At 38.8% G+C, this 20,722-nt stretch overlaps 1 long non-coding RNA gene and 1 other non-coding gene across 2 annotated transcripts; both read right to left on the bottom strand.

Moving 5' to 3' along the window:
- Positions 1-310: 310 nt before the first annotated feature.
- Positions 311-18,713, bottom strand: LOC118980719 (uncharacterized). The gene is made up of 3 exons (XR_005065200.1): positions 18,702-18,713; positions 13,239-13,242; positions 311-356 (listed from the first exon to the last, which is right to left on the bottom strand). It is a non-coding gene; the product is annotated as an uncharacterized LOC118980719 (long non-coding RNA).
- LOC118980722 (U6 spliceosomal RNA) lies at positions 5,016-5,122 on the bottom strand. The gene has a single exon (XR_005065201.1). It is a non-coding gene; the product is annotated as a U6 spliceosomal RNA (small nuclear RNA).
- Positions 18,714-20,722: the final 2,009 nt, after the last annotated feature.

Below are 20,722 nucleotides of genomic sequence, written 5' to 3' on the forward strand. Positions count from 1 at the left end.
CCAGGTGGGTGCGACCTGCACTTTTCCTCTGTGGTGGAACCCTGTCGGGAGCCGACCCACACCCATTACTTGAAACGGTCAAGACGGATGAGATGCATCTGCACAGCAGAGGCAACTGAGGCTGGATTTCCTGTCTATCTCTCCTTGCATGTTTGTTTTGGTGATTAATAGGTGGTGGGATTTTCAGAAAACTGTGTTTCAGGCCCAATGATTTGCATAATTTCAATGAAGTTGTACAAAATGATTTATTGGCCAGAGAACAAAGTTCCCCAGTAATGAGGCAGCTCCTGAATGTTCGAAAGTTGATGACTAACAGTCCCTCCTCTGCTTTGGACAGGAATATATACTAATTAGAACTAGACAGACAAAGAAACAGGAGAAGTTGGTTGGCTATTACAAACTAAGCATGAAGAAACAATTACTAAAGAGTCAGAGTCCATGGTACATAAAGAATCATGTTAAACAGGAAGATAGATAGTTAAGTTAGGTACTACAAAGTCGTCATAGTGAGTTTCCCATAACCACCATCCAGTCTAGCGTATCCTTGTGACCCATGCCAAATTCTGAATAGACATCTATTCATCAATGAGACATTTGAAGCTTTGTACAAACAGCTATTTCTAATTTTCAGACTGATAACTCTCCTGGTCAAAAATGACTTCTGTGTAACATCACTGAGTCTATGGAATTTCCTATACTTTTTCTAGTTACCTTTGCATTAATATTTTCTGCTTAATTGATCATACCATGAACCTGTTCCTTTAATGTTATGCAACAATCTCTATAAAAATAAAGCCTAAATCAAACTCTATGAGTTCGGTCGGACCCTCAGAGGCTGGCTGCTATCTGGCATCCAATCGGGTGTCTGACTCGTCATTTGTCACCTGGATCATCCATCCTTCGAGGACTCTGAACCCTGCTGAGGCTGGACTCTGGCAAGTGGCACCCGGAACAGGGACCCAGAGGTAAGCCCCTTATTCTTCAGACGACCAGGACCCCACCGTAGGGTTTCACGAGCCCCCTAGAGTGAGTGAGGTTGTGGTGGGAAGAAAATCAGAACTATATTGAGAAGCTATGGGCCATATTGAGTCTAAAGAATGAAGACACTTATTGAAATCATTCAACATATGCTTAATAAGAAAACTATAAGAGTGACTACTCATCAAATAGGTGGGTTCCTACATTTTGTGCAAGAATGTTGCCCTTGATTCCCAGAAGAGGGCACAGTTAATATAGATACTTGGCTTAAAGTTGGCAATAGTATTAAGCCATACTACTCTTACCATGGGCCTGGGGATATTCCCCTTGATGCTTTCTCTCTCTGGAATATCATCAGAGATGTTTTAGATCCACAACATGAAAGCATTTCTTTTCATAATAAATTGACTCCTACTGCCCCAGCGCTGGATGAAAAAACTCCTCTGTCGTCTCCGGCTGGGTCAAAAGTTAACTTAGTCAAGTCAGTCAGAGATGGTGATCAACTTCCCTCTGAGGATGAGGCAGATCTTTTTTAAAAAAAAATTATTTAACTCTTGTTCAAGTACAGTTTTCTTTCTTGTACTCCCAGCCCTGCCCCCCCCCCTAGTGCTCCCCACCTCCCACCTATCTCTGCCCCACACCTTAGTTATTATCCATGCGTCTGTTATACTTGTTCATGTGAGTCCTTCCCCTTTTCTCCTGTAATTCTCCCCTTTCTCCCCTCTGGACTCTGTCAGCACCTTCTGTATTACAGTGTTTTGGTTACATTTTGCTTGCTTGTTTGTTTTGTTGTTTAGAATCCTGTTAAAGGTGATATCATATGGTATTTGTCTTTCACTGACTGGCTTATTTCACTCAGCATAATGCTTTTCCGGGTCCATCCATGATGTTGCAAAGGGTAGGAGCTCCTTCTTCCTTTCTGCAGCATAGAACTCCATTGTGGAAATGTACCATAGTTTTTTGATCCATTCATTTACCGATGGGCATCAAGGTTGCTTCCAACTCTTGGCTACTGTAAATTGTGCTGCTATGAACATTGGGGTGCATAGGTTCTTTTGGACTGGTGCTTCAGGATTCTTAGGATATACTCCTAACAGTGGAATTGCTGGGTCAAAAGGCACATCCGTTTTTAGTTTTCTTAGAAAATTCCATACTGTTTTCCATAGTGGTTGTACCAGTCTGCAATATCACCAACAGTGAACTAGGGTCCCCTTTTTCCCACAACCTCTCCAACACTTGTTGTTTGTTTCTTTGTTTATGGTAGCCATTCTGACTGGTGTTAAGTGGTATCTCCTTGTGGTTTTGATTTGCATCTCTCTGATAGCTAGTGATATCGAGCATCTTTTCATGTGTCTCTGGATCCTCTGTATGTCCTCCTTGGTGAAGTGTCTATTCAAGTCCTTTGCCCATTTTTTAATTGGGTTGCTCATTTTCTTTGATTGGAGTGGTGTGAGTTCTTTGTATATTTTGGAGATTAAACCTTTGTCTGAGGTATCACTGGCGAATATGTTTTCCTCAACTGATGCTTCTCTTTGTATCTTGATACTGTTTTCCTTGGCCATGCAGAAACTTTCAAGTTTCATGAGATCCCATTTGTTTATTCTTTCCTTTATGTCCCTTGCTCTGGGGGATGTATCAGTAAAAATCTTGCTGCATGGAATATCTGAGATTTTCCTGCCAATGTTCTCCTCTAGGGCTTTAATAGTTTCACGGCTTACATTTAAGTATTTTATCCACTTTGAATTAATTTTGGTGTATGGTATAAGTTGGTGCTCGAGTTTCATTTTTTTTGCATGTAGCTGTCCAGTCCTCCCAACACCATTAGTTGAAGAGGCTATCTGTACTCCATTTTTATGTTATTGCCCCCTTTGTCAAATATTAATTGACTGTAGAGAGTTGGGTTTATTTCTGGGTTCTCTATTCTGTTCCATTGGTCTATGTGCCTGTTTTTATGCCAGTACCAGGCTGTTTTGAATACAGTGGCCTTGTAATACAGTTTGATATCAGGTATTGTGATCCCTCCTACTTTGTTCTTCTTTCTCAAAATTGCAGCTGCTATTTGGGGTTTTTTATGGTTCCATATAAATTTTTGAAGTGTTTGTTCTATGTGTGTGAAATAAGCCATTGGTACTTTAATAGGTATTGCATTGAATCTGTAAATTGCTTTGGGTAGTATGGACATTTTGATGATGTTAATTCTTCCAATCCATGAACACGGTATATGTTTCCATTTGTTTGTGTCTTCCTTCATTTTTTTCTTCAGTGTTGTGTAGGTTTCTGTGTATAGGTCTCTTACCTCCTTGGTTAGATTTATTCCCAGATATTTTATTTTTGTTTTTGCTATATCAAATGGGATTTTTTTCTTGATTTCTGCTTCTGCTGTTTCACTGTTAGTATACAAAATTGCCTTTGATTTCTGGATATTGACTTTGTAACCAGCTGTTTTGCCAAATTTATTTATTAGTTTGAGCAGTTTTTTGGTAGAGTCTATAGGATTTTCCATGTACACTATCATGTCATCTGCAAACAATGACAGTTTTGTTTCCTCCTTTCCAATTTTAATGCCTTTTATTTTCTTTTCTTGTCGGATCACTCTGGCTAAATCTTCCAATGCTATGTTGAATAGAAGTGGTGAAAGTGGACAACCTTGTCTTGTTCCTGATCTTAGTGGAAAAGATTTTAGTTTTTGCCCATTGAGTATGATGTTGGCTCTAGGTCTTTCATGTATGGCCTTTATTATATTGAGGAATGCTCCCTCTATCCCCACTTTGCTGAGTACCTTTATCATAAATGGGTGTTGTACCTTATCAAAAGCTTTTTCTGCATCTATTGATATGACCATGTGATTTTTGTCTTTGCTTTTTTTTATGTGGTGTATTACATTTACTGATTTGGGGATATCGAACCCTCCTTGCATCCCTGGGATGAATCCCACTTGGTTGTGGTATATGATCTTTTTGATGTATTGTTGGATGCGATTTGCCAATATTTTGTTGAGGATTTTAGCATCTATGTTCATCAGCGATATTGGCCTAAAGTTTTCTTTCTTTGACGTGTCTCTATCTGATTTTCGAATTAGGATGATGCTGCCTTCATAAAAAGAGTTTGGAAGTTTCCCATCATTTTGGATTTTTTGGAATAGTCTGTGAAGAATGGGGGTTAGCTCTTCCTTAAATGCTTTGTAGAATTCTCCTGTGAAACCATCTGGTCCATGGCTTTTGTGTGATGGGAGTTTTTTCATTACTGCTTCAATTTCATTTGCTGTTATTGGTCTGTTCAGGCTTTCTACTTCTTCTTCATTGAGTTTTGGGAGATTATATTTTCCTAGAAATGTGTCCATTTCACCTAGGTTTTCAAATTTCTTGGCATACAGTTCTTCATAGTAATTCCTTACAATCCCTTCTATTTCTGTGGTATCAGTTGTAATCTCTCCTCTTTCATTTCTTTTTGTGTTTATTTGGGTCCTCTCTCTTCTTTTCTTAATGAGCCTACTTAAAGGCTTATCTACTTTATTTATCTTTTCAAAAAACCAAGTCCTGGATTCATTGATCCTTAGAATTGTGCTTTTAGTCTCTAGGTCGTTTAATTCTGCTCTGCTCTTGGTTATTTCCTTCCTTCTATTTGCTCTGGGGTGTCTTTGTTTTTTGTTCTTCGAGTTTTCCCAGGCTTCGGGGTAGGTTGTTTGTTTGAAGTGTTTCTATTTTCTTTAGGTAAGCCTGTATTTCTATGAACTTCCCTCTCAGGACTGCCTTCACTGTGTCCCATAAGTTTTGGGTTGTTGTGAGTTCATTTTCATTTGTTTCCAGAAACTTATTGATTTCTTCCCTAATTTCATTCTTGACTCATTCATTGTTTAATACCATACCATTCAGTCTCCATGATTTTGGGTGTTTTGGTTTTTTTCTTGTGGGGTTGGTTTCTAATTTCAGTCCCTTGTGGTCAGAGAAAATGTTTGGTGTGATTTCAATTGTCTTGAATTTATTGAAGCTCGTTTTTTGTCCTATCTTGTGGTCTATCTTTGAAAATGTTCCATGTGCAAAGATATGGAACGCTTCATGAATTTGCGTGTCATCCTTGTGCAGGGGCCATGGTAATCTTCTCTGTATCGTTCCAATTTTAGTATATGTGCTGCCGAAGCAAGCACAACAATAGTTATTTTTTATCCCCTCATTTGCTGGTGGGCCCTTAAATTACTTCCAGCACTTGTCTATTGTAAATTGAGCTGCTATGACTATTGAAGTGCATGGATATTTGAAATGTTTCAATTGGGTTTTTAAGATTCTTAAGGTATAATCCCAGCAGTGACATTGCTGTGTCAAAAGGCAATGCTGCCCTTAGTTTTCTGTGGAAATTGCATACTGCTTTCCACAGTGACTGTACCAGTGTGCATTTTCACCAGCCATGCACTAGGGTTCTATTTTCTCCACAACCTCTCCCGAGGTTGTTTGTTGATTTGTTTATGTTGCCTGTTCTTATCAGTGTGAAGTGGTATCTCAACTCATCGTGGTTTTAATTTGCATCTCTCTAATGGCTAGTGATGCTGAGCATCCTTTCATATATCTCTGGGCCCTCTGTATGTCCTCCTTGGAGAAGTGGCTGTTCAGGTCCTTTGTCCATTTTTTAAATTGTTTTTTTCATCTTCCTGAAGTAGAGTCTTGTGGGTTCTTCATATATTTTGGAAAAACTTGGTTTGAAAGGCTAAATAGGCCATGGCTGGTGCGGCTTGGTGGATTAAGTATGGCCCTGTGAAGTGGGGTTCGCCAGTTCAGTTCCCAGTCAGGGCACATGACCAGGTTGCGGGCCAGTTCCCCGGTGGGGGCCTCATGGGGAGCAGTTAATCACCGATGTTTCTCTCCCTCTCTTTCTCCTTTCCTTCCCCTCTCTGTAAAAATAGTTGAATAAAACATTTTTTAAAAAGGCCAAATAGTAAATATTTTAGACTTCCAGATCATATGATTTTTTGTTCAGCTACTCAATTATGGTTTTGTATTGTTACATATATAACGGAAGGGGCTTACTTATATAGAAATAAGCAGCTGGCCTACTGGAGATTAAATGGACTAAAAGTACACAATCCAAAAGAAAACATAACAATAAGAAAAAATATTCCCAGCAGTTGTAATAAGTAGGTAACTGTTAACAAAATAGTAGTTTTTAATCAACCACAATTACAAATTACTTAAGTACAGAGTCAATAAAGCAGAAAGTAAAATATAGGTTGCATTAAAATGCCAAGAAAAAAATGTAGACTGTATACTAGAAATCCTTTTCAAATAAAATAAACAAATTAAAAGCAAAATAATGGGAAATATATGGTATACAATTAATAAACTAAGGAAGGGTGAAGCAGCTATATTAATATCAGACAAAGTGAAATTCAGAATGATGGACATTACCAATTTATAAATGGATCGATTCTCCAAGACAACATAATAATTCTAATGCATCTGTTGTTAGGTGAATCTTCAATAGTGCTTAGAATAATAGATCTAAGAAAAAGAAGTAAGCCCTGGCTGGCGTAGCTCAGTGGATTGAGCACGGGCCTGCGAACCAGATAATCGCGGTTCGATTCCCAGTCAGGGCACATGCCTGGTTTGCAGGCCAGTTCCCTGCAGGCCAACTCCCAGCAGGGGACTCACAAAGGCAACCACACATTGTTGTCTCTCTCCCTCTCTCCTTCCCCTCTAAAGATAAATAAATAAATAAAATCTTAAAAAAAAAAAGAAAAAGAAGTAGACAAATCCACACTTATATTTGGAAACTTCAACACTCTTCTTCTAGTTATGGATGCACTAATTAGAAAAAATAGTAAGTACATAAAAGGCCTGGACACGATACAATTAACTTTCTCTAATTGACATTTACTGAACAGTCTACCCAACAATATAATAATACACATTTATTCAATTGTATATAAAATACTTACCTGTATAGATGCCATTCTATCTAGGCCATAAGGAAATCTTAATGGATTTAAAATAATTCAAATAATAAAAATAATATTTATGACAAAAAGGAATGAAATTAGAATTCCAAAATGATCAAAAAAATAGAAAAAATCCTAAATATTGGAAACTAAATGCCAAAACTCAACCAATCCATGTAAAAAAAAAGAAATCCAAAGAAAAATTACAAAGCACTTTGAAAGAAGCAGAAATGAAAACACAACATTTGTGAGGTGCACCCAAATCAGTGATTACACTGTAATATATAGCATTAAAGTCCTGCATAAAAAGTCTGAAAACTTGAAAAAAAATCAGCTTAAGAAAAGGCAAAAGCAAGAAACAATTGAACACAGGTAAACAGAAGATGGTAAGTAATAAATATAAGGCATGAATCAACAAAATTTCAAAATTTGCTACTCAAAATATAAACACATTTAACAAAATAATTTATGTGGCACATATTAAATTGCACTTATTTGTGTGCACATTTGTGTTAATATGTACAAATTTCTGGACAAGAAATTAACGTAAAAAGCTATACAGGAAAGAAAGTATTGCTCATCATGGAGAAGAGACCACAGTAGATTTTATCTAAGTGGACTCTAGTATTTATCACTGTTTTGGGGTTTTTTTTTTTTTTTTTTGCTTTCGGGAAACATATTTGGTGAGGTCAGAGGTTGACCCTATCTGACCTTAGGCAGCCTCCTCTGAGACTGAGGGGTATCTACTCTCTATGGTTGTCTTCTTCAGTTGTTAATCTAGTCACTCTGCATTCAGCAGTCAGGCTTAAACCCCATAGAGTGGGGCAGAATTCCTCCTGGGATTGGGACTATTGTTTCCCTTCAGGCTGCTACTGCTCAGAGGTGAGTGGTCTGCCTGAGCAGAATGGATGCTGCTGTGTGGGTGATGACTCAGCACCGTGATTCTGGCAACCACTCTCTCAGTTTTCTCCCCAAAGCTTCCATCCCCATTCTCTCCTCAAGCATCTCTTGTCCACTCTGTCCCTGCCTTTACCATGTATCTACTGTTTGTGGCTGTCTACTTCAGTTATTAATCTATTCACTCTGCCCTGAGCAATCAGGCTTAAGCACCACAGAGATGGGGCAGAGTCTCTATTGGGGGTGGGACTTTTGTTTCTACTCATGCTGCTGCCAGTGGGAGGGGAGTGGTGTGCCTGAGCACTACGGATGTTGCTGTATGGCAGATGACTCAGTACTGGGATTCCAGTGGCAACTTTTTCAGCTCACTCCCAAAACGTCCACCCCCATTCTTTCCTCAGGTGTCTCTAGCCCACCTTGCTCTTGCCTTTACCAGAACTCGAGTTAAATGACAGCAAATAAAAATTTTTGTGTTGGCCCTTTAAATGGCTTTGTGCATTTCCAGCCATTTGTCTCCACTAGAGAGTAACCCTATGGCTTTTCACCACCAGTTGTTATCTTTGTACTTTGGGGGTTCTAATATTCTAGGCTGGGGGTCCCAGCTTTTGCTTTAGACCTTATTCTTCTCAGGGGGTTCCAAATGACCACTTTATTTGGTCATTTGGATAGGTTGTGCTGAAGCTGATCCTTCTCTCTGCCCGAGGTTATAAGCTTCTTTTTCACTATTGTTCAGTTGTTCGTTCTGGGTAGTTTTTTTCATAATATAGTTGTAATTCCAGATTGGTCCTTGGAGGAGGTTAGTATGGCTTCCATTCACTCCTCCACCATCTTGTCTACCTCCTCCATCATCATTTCTTGCTGAAAATCTTGCAGAAACAAGATCTGTGGGGTTTTTTTTAGATTTTATTTATCTTTAGGGGGGGAGGGAAGGAGAGAGGGGAAGAAACATCAATGTATGGTTGCCTCTCATGTGTCCCCCACTGAGAACTGGCCTGCAACCCAAGTATGTGCCCTGACTGGGAATCAAACCATGATCCTTTGGTTCACAAGCCCATGCTCAATCCACTGAGCTATGCCAGCCAGGCCAGAAACAAGATTTCTATGCCTTGATCCTTTTCTTCTCCTCCTGGTATTCCTATAATTCTAATGTTATTGCATTTCATGTTTTCTTGCAGTTCCCTTAAGCTATCTTCATACTTTTGAGCCTTATTTTGTCCAGTTATTCTACCTGGGTATTTCTTTCTACCTTTTAGCCCTGCACAGTAATTTGGTCCTCTGCTTCATTCAGTCTGCTTGTAATTGCTTCTAATGTATCTCTCGTCCCAGAAATTTTACTCTTCATTTCTATATGATTCTTGTTTGTAGTTTCTATTTCCTTTTTCATAGTGTTGTAGTTCCCAGTCAATTCCTTGTAGTTGTCAGTGAGTTCCTGGAGTGTCATTATAACCAGTCTTTTGAATGGTACATCAAATAGTTTGCTTGCCTCCATTTCACATAGATCTTTGACAGGGTTGCCTTCCATTCCTTTTGATTTAAGGTTTTTTATTTGTCTCCCCATTTTAGGTTACTCTTTCTGCTTGTTTCTGAAACTCATGATGCTCTGCTTTGCCAGCTGCCATCATTGGGTGAACTTCTGTGGTGGGAGTTCTGTGGGACTCATTGGTGCATTCTCTTTGATCTGTTTGTTTGCATGCTCTAGGGTTGCCCATTCTTCAATTTGTGTTTTTTCTCTTCGTCCTTGGGCTTTAGCTGTTGATGGCTCTTTTGTTGATAGGTTCCCTCCTTCAGCAGGTTTTGTGGTATGCACAACTCCCATTTTGTCTTCTATGATGTTGTACAGCTCTTGGTTAACAAAGCAATGTCACCAGACCACCAAACCTATGCCAGCAAAAAGAAAACTCCTACTACAACAGTGGTCTCTACCATGATAAAACTACAATTAATAAACGTGAAGAGGGATTGTCGATATTTATGATATGACAAAGGGTGTATGAGGTGACTTAAAAATAGGAAAGTATTGTTTTGTGGTAAAAGGAAAGAGAATTGATAAGAGTTGGGATAGACCTGAGGTGAAGAAATGCAGAGAACAAAATTTACAACATAAGTAAAACATGACAGGGTGATGGGAACAATGGGGTGAGAAGAAGAAAGAGTATATCTTGAAGTTTGACATAAAATTGAAAAGGTACAGAACCAACAGGAGCAAAATTGCAGACAAAGCACAGCAGGGTTGATAGCAACAACAGTTGAGTGAAATTTAATAAAGGTGTAAGAGGAATGAGAATTTTGTGGAAAAGCAAAAACAATATGAGATGTCTACAGTGAGTAAAAATCATTTTGACAGGATGGGGGAAGCAAACTAATAACAGTGATAAAGCCTAGGTTGACGGAGGAGGAAAAAAGAAAGAGAAAAGGGAAGCAGAAATAAAGAGAAAGAGTAAACAATAAGATAAAATCCATTGCTGAACTAACTAATCAGAAGTAGGGCAAAGGCAAAATGGAGTGAGACAGCAGTAAAGTATTCTATGGATTTTGAAATACTAACATGTGGTGAACAAATAGGAGATCCTTTGGAGAAGAACAGCTATAACTGTGACATTTTACCTAATTAGCCACTTTTTAGGAAATGTGAAAAAGGCATAAGACTTTTTCAAGGAGGCAAAGAGGAAAGGGAGCTGATCTTAGCAAACAGCGTGCTTATGTTGGGTTAGATGGAGGAGAAATTGTGAAGTAAGGGATAGAAATTTGGCATAGTGTGAAAGAAAATAAAGTTAATCACGACAGCCATATAGTTCAGGAAGATGATGAAATGGATTAAGACCAGGGAAGGGTGTTGTGTGGGATTTGGAATAACAATAGTATGATAAGAAATATATAATCTGAATAAAAAGCATAAAAAGTAATAGACCAAGAATAGTGTGTTATTGGAGTATGAATAAAGTGAAAGGAAAACGATTAAATTGCGATATAAAAGAGAGAATAAAAAAACAAATCAATGAAATCAAAGCAACAAAGAAAACAAACCAAAAAAATCTAATTAAACAGAAAGATTAGAAATGAAAACAACATGAAAGTTCCGAAAGATATTAAACTGAAATGTGTCTTAGCTGTTGGTTGTTCACCCTCTGACTTCTTTCAACATCCATGTCCGGTCTTCTTTCAATAGCTCCAGGTTTTATTGTCTTCCTCTTGAAAAAAAATCAGCCTCCCACTGACTACAAACCTGCCAATTTGTTTTTTCAGGCCTTCCTGGGTCCTGCAGGCTCGGGGGACTGGGCTCCATTTTTTTCCTTCTCTGTGGTTCTACAAAGATGGGAGCTCAGTCTGGGCTACAATAATCACAGGTGCTCAGTTTCCAGCCTGCATCCTCAGAGTGCTGTGTGGCCCACAATGTCCACTCTGCACATATGAGCTAGGCCTCTGCCGATAATCCACCTCAGTTTGCAACCCTTTGATCAATCCATGAGGTTCACTGAGTTGGAGCCAGTCGTGCCTGCCCTCTTCCCTCTTTGTTGGCTTAGACACTGAGCAGGCATACCAAATCCATTCAGAGCAGCTCAGGTCCCCTATTGAAAGAAGTATCTCTGGGTGCTTATACCTCACTGAGCCCCTGCTGCCCCATTTGATCAATCTGTGATGCACCCTGAGTGAGAGCAAATCATGCTCCCACTCTTCCCTCTTCTTTGGCCCAGAATCTATATGAGTATGGACTCTGTGCAAGAGGTCTCTGTGTGCACGATGTCTCTGCATTTGATGTCCTTGCAAAGCTGGTGAGATCCTTTTTAGAGAGAAGTCCTCTTGAGTGTGGCTTGACATATCTAACGGGCTCCCAGCTTTCAACACAGACCAACTCTCTGACCATTGCAGTCTCTCTGTGTCCTGACCGGTCACAGCCCATCACTTTTCCCATTTCTAGCTGTCACCCAGCTCCCCAGTTTCTCTGGTACTGCCCCAGTTGATGACCATAACTCCAGCCAGTGAATGACACCTAGCCAGGGTATGTCAACAGCTGTATGCCTCAAACTGCCTCTTTATTCCACCAGGGACTTTAAGAGTCCAGGTCTCTCTGGTGGTGGGTTTGTGACTTCCCCATTCTGGGTGGGGAGGGAGCCACTAAATTGCAACCACTTACCCAGATCTCCTCCCAAACTTCTGCAGCAGCAGTGGTTCCCAGTGCAAATCATTCCTCTCACCATACAGAAGAAGATATCCTTACTATCCATATTTAAGCATAATCTGCAACCTTTGACTTGTGATCCTATTGGCTGTTCACTCTGTTCTTTAGGATCAGCTAGGTCTCCCAGTTAGGTGGGTACATGATCAGTTCTCACCTACCTCACCATGATCTTACCAACGCTCAATAGGAACAGTTTTCAATGCTCAACATGTGGTTTTTATCATATTGTTCTCAATATTAACTTCAATGCCAACTGAGCCATAAACTTATGTATAACTGCAGCTCTGATTAGAAATAACAGTCCATATAGTGTAATGCCAGTTAATTTTTGATGTCTTCTAAAGCTTTCAATGAAAACTTACTTTGCCAACATCTTTGTCTCTTATAAACATTCCAAGGTATAGAACTAACCAGAATTTTAACTTTCAATTTTTTCTGCATCCTATACTGTACTATTGAACTAAGCTTAAATGAAAGGCCTTACAAAATAGCTCTTAGTTAACACCTTTTACTTTTGACACTATCAGACATCTGCCAAAAGAGCATGTTTTATAATTTGTAAATGCATAATTATTCATTACTTAAAGAGGAGAGTTTGTATTTAAGGAGTACAGTCTCTACTGATAAGTGTTTCCTAATCTCACTGGTATGAATTAAACTTAGGCGTGTTCAAACACTGCACTATAGCTTCCAGAGAATGAAAAGCATGTTGACTGTTATTAGTAGTCACTCTTTGATGTATTTTCCTCATAAACTTAAACAACTTTCAGATTTCACATAAAAATTTTAATTTATTATTATTTTTTTACTGTTGTTCAAGCATAGTTGTCTGCATTTGCCCCCTACTACTCCCCTAATCCCAGCTATTCCCACCTCCATTCCCTGATCCCGCTCCTCTTGGTTTTGTCTATGTGTCCTTCATAGTTGTTCCTAAAAACACTTCCTCCTTTCCCCCCATCATCCTCTCCCATCTCCCCTTCGGTTACTGTCAGATTGTTCTTAATTTCTATGTATTTGGTTACATTTTGCTTGCTCATTTGTTTTGTTGATTGGGTTCCACTTAAAGGTGAGATCATATGATATTCGTTTGTCACCACCTGCCTTATTTCACTTAGCATAATGTTGTCCAGTTCCATCTACGCTGTTGCAAAGGGTATACAATCCTTTTTTTTCCTTGCATCATAGAATTCCATTGTGTAAATGTACCATAGTTTTTTGATCCACTCATTTTCTGATGGGCACTTAGATTGCTTCTAGCACTTGGCTATTGTAAATTGTGCCGCTATGAACATCAGGGTGCATAGGTTCTTTTGAATTGGTTTTTCAGGGTTCTTAGGATATAATCCTAGGAGTGGAATTGCCAAATCAAAAGGCAGTTCCATTTTTAGTTTTCTGAGAAAATTCCCTACTGTTTTCCACAGTAGCTGCACCAGTCTGCATTCCCACCAAAAGTGCATGAGGGTCCCCTTTTCTCCACTTCCTCTCTGACGCTTGTTGTTTGTTGAATTGTTTGTGAAGGCCATTGTGACTAGTGTGAAGTGGTATCTCATTGTGGGTTTAGTTTGCATCTCTTCACATAATTTAATACAGTGCATTCACACTTCTCTGTGTTAAACAGTATGTTGCTGAGTACAGTGGACAAAAGTCTTCTTTTTAAATTAATTTATTTAATTGTTGTTCAAGTGCGGTTTTCTGTCCTTTACTCCCAACCCAGCCTATCCCCCCAGTGCTCCCCACCTCCCTCCCATTTCCACCCCCCTTAGTTTTTGTCCATGTGTCCTTTATACTAGTTCCTGTAAACCCTTCCCCTTTTCCTCTGAAATTCCCTCCCCTCTCCCCTCTGGTCACTGTCAGGCTGACAGTGACCAAAAGTCTTCTTTGAAAAGACATCAATATACATCATGCCATTTTCAGTAATAGAGTTGTAACACAGGTTGATTCTTAAGACCTCTGTAGAGAACTTTCCATAACTTAATTTTTCACCTTGAAACGCAGAGTTTACCTAGGTTACCAAGACCATACTTTGGAGACTTGTTATTAAACTTAGCTTCACAGGGGACATTGATTTCTATGCTTCTCATTACTCTACAAATAACAACTTTAACACACAAGTCTAGAAAATCATTAGAGTAAACGTGAACAATTTCCAATGCTCAACTTGTTTCTATCATAATATTTCTTCAAAGTTAACTTCAAAGCCATCTGAACCATAGGTTTATGTTTAACAGCCGTTCTGATGACATAAATTGAAATAACTGTCTATAAAGTTTAGTGCAGTAGATAATTTTTCCTCTCTCCTAAAAGCTTTCAATGAAAACTGACACTGAGAAATACCGTCTGTCTTTTAAAATTGTAACGTGTACATCGCAACAGAATTTTAACTTTAAATCCAAGCTTCTTAGGTACTCTACCATTGAACAAATCTTAAGTGTAAGGCTTTGCAAGTACATAGCACTTTTTTAAAACCATATTTTACATTTTGCAGTGAGAAATGTCTCCCAAATTAACGTGTTTTATTGTCTTTAATGGCAAAAATATTCTTAACATAGTGAAGAGAGTTTGTACTTAGGAATTGCTGTCTCTTCTCATAAACATCCCCAAATCACACTGGATATGAATTGAATTTAAGCATAGTCCCATACTTTTCAGAGAATGAAAAACAGGCTGAGAGTAATTAGTAGACTCTTCTAGAAGGGATTTCCTGATAAAATCAAGCAAATTCCCAATTTCAGGCAATTTAAAACAGTGCATTCTTTTTTTTTTAAATTATATTACTACTTTTATTTTTTTTCAAAGATTTTATTTATTTATTTATCTTTAGAGGGGAAGGAGAGAGGGAGAGAAACATCAATCTATGGTTGCCTTTTGTGCGTCCCCTGCTGGTAGTTAGCGTGCAAGGAACCAGCCTGCAACCGAGGCATGTGCCCTGACCGGGAATCGAACCGCGATCATCTGGTTCGCAGGGCCGCGCTCAATCCACTGAGCCACGCCAGCCAGGGCTTAAAACAGTGCATTCTTATTTCTTCATTCCAGCATGTTTCTCTGTGTGCAACAGTATGTTGCTGAATAAAGTGGAAAAAAAAGGCTTCTTTTGCAAAAAAAAAAAATCAATATATGTCATGCCATTTCTGGTTATATAGTTGTTACACAGGTTACTTTTTAATGTATTCTTTTTTAAAATTTATTTTTTATTGCTGTTCAACCACAGCATTCTCCATTTTCACCCTGCCATGCCCCCAACCCCATCCATCCCTGCCTCCTACCATCGAACCTACCCCCTTTGGCTTTGTCTATATATCCTTTATACATGTTCCTTGATTACCCTTCCCCTATTTCCCCCCCATTATCCTTCTCCCCCTTCCCTCTGATTACTGTGAGTTTGTTCCTTATTTCAATGTCTCTGGTTGTATTTTGCTTTTTCTTTGTTTTTTAATAGCTCTGTAGAAAACAAATCAGAACTTACTCATTCTCACTAAAACACATAGTTTACCTAGTTTACCAACATGATACTTTAAAGACTTGCTGTTAACTTTAGTTTCAACAGAGATATTACTTTCTATGCTTTACATACTCTACAACTAACTTTAACACCCAAGTCTAGAAAAAAATAGAAAAATCATGAATAACTTTTAATGCTTGACTTAGTTTTTCTATCATGATATCATTTGCCATATTAACCTCAAAGCCAACTGAACCATAAGCTTATGTATAACTCCACTTCTGATTATATTAACAGTAATATCGGTTCATAATGTGTAAGACCATAGGTAATATTTGCTGTCTACTAAAGCTTAAAATGAAAACTGACACTGCCAACAACTTTGCCTCTCTATTAACATTCTCATATGTAGGACTAACCTGAATATTAACTTTCAATATATTCTACGACATACACACTACCACATACTTGAGCTTAAATCAAAAGATTTACAGGAACATAGTACATGCTTTACTGTATTTTACATTTGGCAGTGTGACATGTCTTCCAAAATAACATGTCTTACCACCTATAATGGGGAAAATATTCTTAATATAGTGAGAGGAGTTTGTATTTAGGAGGTGTGGGCTCTGCTTATAAGCATTCCCCAGTCTCACTTTGTATGACTTAAACTTAAGCATGGTCCAACATTGCACTATAGCTTTCAGAGAATGAAAAGCATGCTACCTGTGATTAGTAGACTCTCCTAGATGTATTTTCCCCATAAATTTAAGCAACTGTTTGATTTCACACATTTTTAAATAGTGAATTAAAGTTTTTTTTTTCCTTTAGCACATTCCTGTGTGAAAAAATATGCTGATGAATAGAGTGGAAAAAGGCCTTTTTTACAAATATATCAATATATGACATGTCATTTATAGTTATAGAGTGGATACATGGGTTATTTTAGTAGCTTTATAGAGAAATTTTAATAACTTACTTGTTCTCCCTAAAACACAATAGTTTGCCTAAATTCCCAACACCATAATTCAGACTTAAAGGGACATCAATTTCTATGCTTCCAACAACTTTACAACTAACAACTTTAACACTCAATTCTAGAAAAGCATTAGAGCAAATGTGAACAGCTTTCAATGATCAACTTCTGGTTTCCACCATGATATTCTTCTCTACATTAATTTCAAAACAAATCAAATCGTAATTTATGTATAACTACAGTTCTGAAGACAGTAATACAAATAACATTCCTCAAAGTGAAATGCTGTAGGTGAAGTTTGTTCTCTTCTAAACCGTTCAATGAAAACTGATGCTGCCAACAAATTTGTCTGTCTATTAAAATTCTCATGGTAGACTTCCGCCAAGATGGAGGCATAGGTGGAAACACTGTGCCTTCTCCCACAGCCAAGTTTGAATACAAAAAAGGTTTGGGGAACAAGGACACACACAAAGACCAGAAAACTGAATTATACGGAAGTCTAACAACTACGAACCATTTAACCTGGAGGGTAAGAGAGGCAGAGCCAGCAGTGGAGCTGGGTCAGGAAGGACAGATCCCCCGACCTAGACGCGCAGACAGCCCGGAACCAGTCGGGGTGTGGGGCAGAATGACTGTGGTTGCACATTCGCGCACAGTGAGACGGACCACACAGGCCCCAGGGGGCGAACCAAGTGGTGGAGGGCTGACGGCGGTGGCACACTTGAGTGCAGTGGGACGAAACTTGTGGGCCTGGTGACGGTGGGGGCCACGGCGGCAGGAACACAATTGTTCCTCTTTGACCCCGCCCCCACATACAACTTCACAACCCAGCGACTTAGTTGCCCTGCTCTAATGAACACCTTAGGGCTCTGATCCTGCTATGGAACAGGCACGAACAGCCCAAAAGATGGTGCAAGAAGAACTCAAAGTCCCAGAGCCAATAACTCTCAGCGACCAAGAAATTGCCAGCCTCTCAGAAGCACAATTCAAGACACTGTTTATCAGGATGCTAACAGAACTGGTTGATTATAGTCACACATTAGAGGAACACATGAAGGCTAAACTAATTGAAATGAAGGGAGATGTCCAGGAAACCAATAGCGATGGAAAGGAAACTGGGACTCAAATCAATGGAATGGACCAGAAGGAAGAACGAAACATCCTACCAGAAAGGAATGAAGAAATGAAAATTCAAAAAAAAAAATGAGGAGAGGCTTAGGAACCTCCAGGACATCTTTCCCCCTTCTGGTACCCCTATAATCCGGATGTTGGAACGTTTAAAGATGTCCTGGAGGTTCCTAAGCCTCTCCTCATTTTTTTGAATTCTCATTTCTTCATTCCTTTCTGGTGGGATGTTTTGTTCTTCCTTCTGGTCCATTCCATTGATTTGAGTCCCAGTTTCCTTTCCATCACTATTGGTTTCCTNTAAGAAAAAGAAGATGAAAAATATGAAAAGTGAAAGGACAGCAAGCACACAGTTATTAACAACCACACCTAAAACAAAAGCAAAACTAGAGGACAGCTAGATCAGGAGTGGAACCATAGAAATGAAGAACACATGGAGGGTTAGCAACAGGGGAGTGGGAGGAGGAGAAGGGGGGAGAGGCACAGAAAATAGCATAGAGGGTAGGTAGAAAATAGATAGGGGGGAGGGCAAGAATAGTGGGGGAAATATAGAATCTAAAGAACTTGAGACACATGGTTATATACTAAGCTGTGAAGAATGGTGGGGGAGGGAGTGTGCGGGTGGAGGGGAATAAAGGGGGGGAATAGAACAACTGTAATGGTATAATCAATAACATATTTTTTTAAAGAGACTGCTTGGTTTCAAGCTTTAGGTTAGACAAGAGAATTAACTAACAGTTAAGATTTGTCCAGTGTTATTGGTCATATTAACTCTAGAATGGAGGCTATCCTGTCTATGGCCATACCACCCTGAATGCACCCAACCTCATCTGATCTCGGAAGCTAAGCAGGGTCAGGCCTGGTTAGTACTTGGATGGGAGACTATCCTTAGCTGTACATTTCAGTTTGAAGTACAGTTAAGGTTTCAGTGAATATTATGGTATAAATAAGCAGGTCACCCGGATACTAATTACCCTTTGCCCTAACAATTGCTTAGAGTTGCACAAAGAAGAAAAGTTTGGGGGCCTTTCCAAGAAGAACAAACGTGTTTGTTTAGAAGTCAAATCATGTTCACCATTTTCTTTCATGGTTCTGTACTGGCAAACCAATATTAATGGTGTTCCTCAAAGAGTTCGGGTCAGGAATGAATATGTTCCTAAAGAGCTACTAAAATCACTACTACATGGGTAAACAATCAAAGTATTCATATAGCTATGTCAGTTTGAAATAGTGCAAGCTTTCTTGTACTGAAATGAGCACCTGCAACTTGCCTGACAAATGCTACAAGTAGAAATTTCAAAAGAAGTGTAAACTGTGGTTATGATTTTATACACCTGTAATATTTATCTCATACTTAAATGACTACTTCTGTGTGTTGTGTTACAAATACTACAGATTGGATTTTCAGAAAACCTGTTTCATAAAAAAATATTTGGATTTCCAAATGAATTTGTGGTGTGCAAACTCCTCACTACTATATTATCAGTGAAATGAACTTGGAGCACTGAGATTAGAATGCTCTCTTCATATTCACTTTGACATTCATAAACCTGTAGAGTTAGTTCAATTCAGGTAGTGCACTGTACATGATTTTTTAAGTAGGACTACATTTTTCTCCTAGAAAGAAAATATTGGAGAACACTGTAGTATAAAAACTAACTCTATTTCAAAACTGACATAAAACTATCTGCAGTGTTTATAATAACAGGTCAATGTATTCATTTCTGTAGAAGATTAAATGAGTGGTGTCTCTGGAAAAAAATATGTTATATATATAGTTTTCAGCACTTGCGTTGAAGTATCTTTCTGTAACATGATTTCAGTGAAAACTGTGATAGAGAAAGAACTACTGATATCATTTTTCTGAGGTCAAATGAGTAAAGGGATACATAGGACTATGTCATCTTTGAAGTAGAACAAGCTTCTATACCACAGTTTTGTCCAATGTATTCTTTCCAGGAGAAAACAGTAGCTGAGCAAAGACATGCATGTGTGGTGTTCTACCTCACTTTGACTCTAGAGGTTTGTAAATATCCAAGTGAATATGAACCAAATAGTTCATTTTCTGTGCTCCTAGTGCCCTTAACTCTGATACAACTGTAGTGAAGTGTTTGTTTGTTTTTAATGTCAATTTTTAAAATATACTTTATTGATTATGCCATTACAGTTGTTCTAATTCCCCCCCTTCATTCCCCTCCACCCTGCACACCCCTTCCCCACAATTCCCCTCCCTTTAGTTTATGTCCACGTGTCTCAAGTTCTTTAGATTCTATATTTCCCCTACTATTATTGCAACCCCCTCCGTCTATTTTCTACCTACCATCTAAGCTACTTATTTTCTATACCTTCTCCCCCCTTCTCCTCCTCCCACTCCCCTGTTGCTAACCCACCATGTGATCTTCATTTTTATGGTTCTGCTCCTGATCTAGCTGTCCTCTTAGTTTGCTTTTGTTTTAGATGTGGTTGTTAATAACTGTGAGTTTGCTGTCCTTTCACTGTTCATGTTTTTTATCTTCTTTTTCTTAGATAAGCCCCTTTAACTTTTCATATAATAAGGGCTTGGTGATGATGAACTCCTTGAATTTGATCTTATCTGAGAAGCACTTCATCTGTCCTTCCATTCTAAATGAAAGCTTTGCTGGATAGAGCAATCTTGGCTATAGGTCTTTGGATTTCATGACTTGGAATACTTCTTTCCAGCCCCTTCTTGCCTGTAAGGTCTCTTTTGAGAAATCAGCTGACAGTCTGATGGGAACTCCTTTGTAGGTGACTGTCCCCTTATCTCTTGCTGCTTCTAGGATTCTCTCCTCCATTTTCATCTTGGCTAATGTAGTTATGATGTGCCTTGGTGTGTTCCTTCTTGGGTTCACCTTCTTTGGGACTCTTTGAGCTTCCTGGATTTCCTGGAAGTCTATTTCCTTTGCCAGATTGGGGAAGTTCTCCTTTATTATTTGTTCAAATAAGTTTTCCACTTGTTGCTGTTGCTCTTCCCCTTCTGGTACCCGTATAATTTGGATATTGGAACGTTTAAAGATGTCCTGGAGGTTCCCAATCCTCTCCTCATTTTTCTTGTATTCTTGTTTCTTCATTCTTTTCTGTTTGGTCATTTTTTTCTTCCTTCTTGTCCACTCCCTTGATTTGAGTCCCAGTTTCCTTTCCATCACTATTGGCTTCCTGTGTATTTCCTTTCATTTCAATTAGTTT

The sequence above is a fragment of the Sturnira hondurensis genome, unplaced genomic scaffold, assembly GCF_014824575.4.
Source record: "Sturnira hondurensis isolate 20B ecotype Veracruz unplaced genomic scaffold, ASM1482457v3 Scaffold0023092, whole genome shotgun sequence".
Lineage (NCBI taxonomy): Eukaryota > Metazoa > Chordata > Mammalia > Chiroptera > Phyllostomidae > Sturnira > Sturnira hondurensis.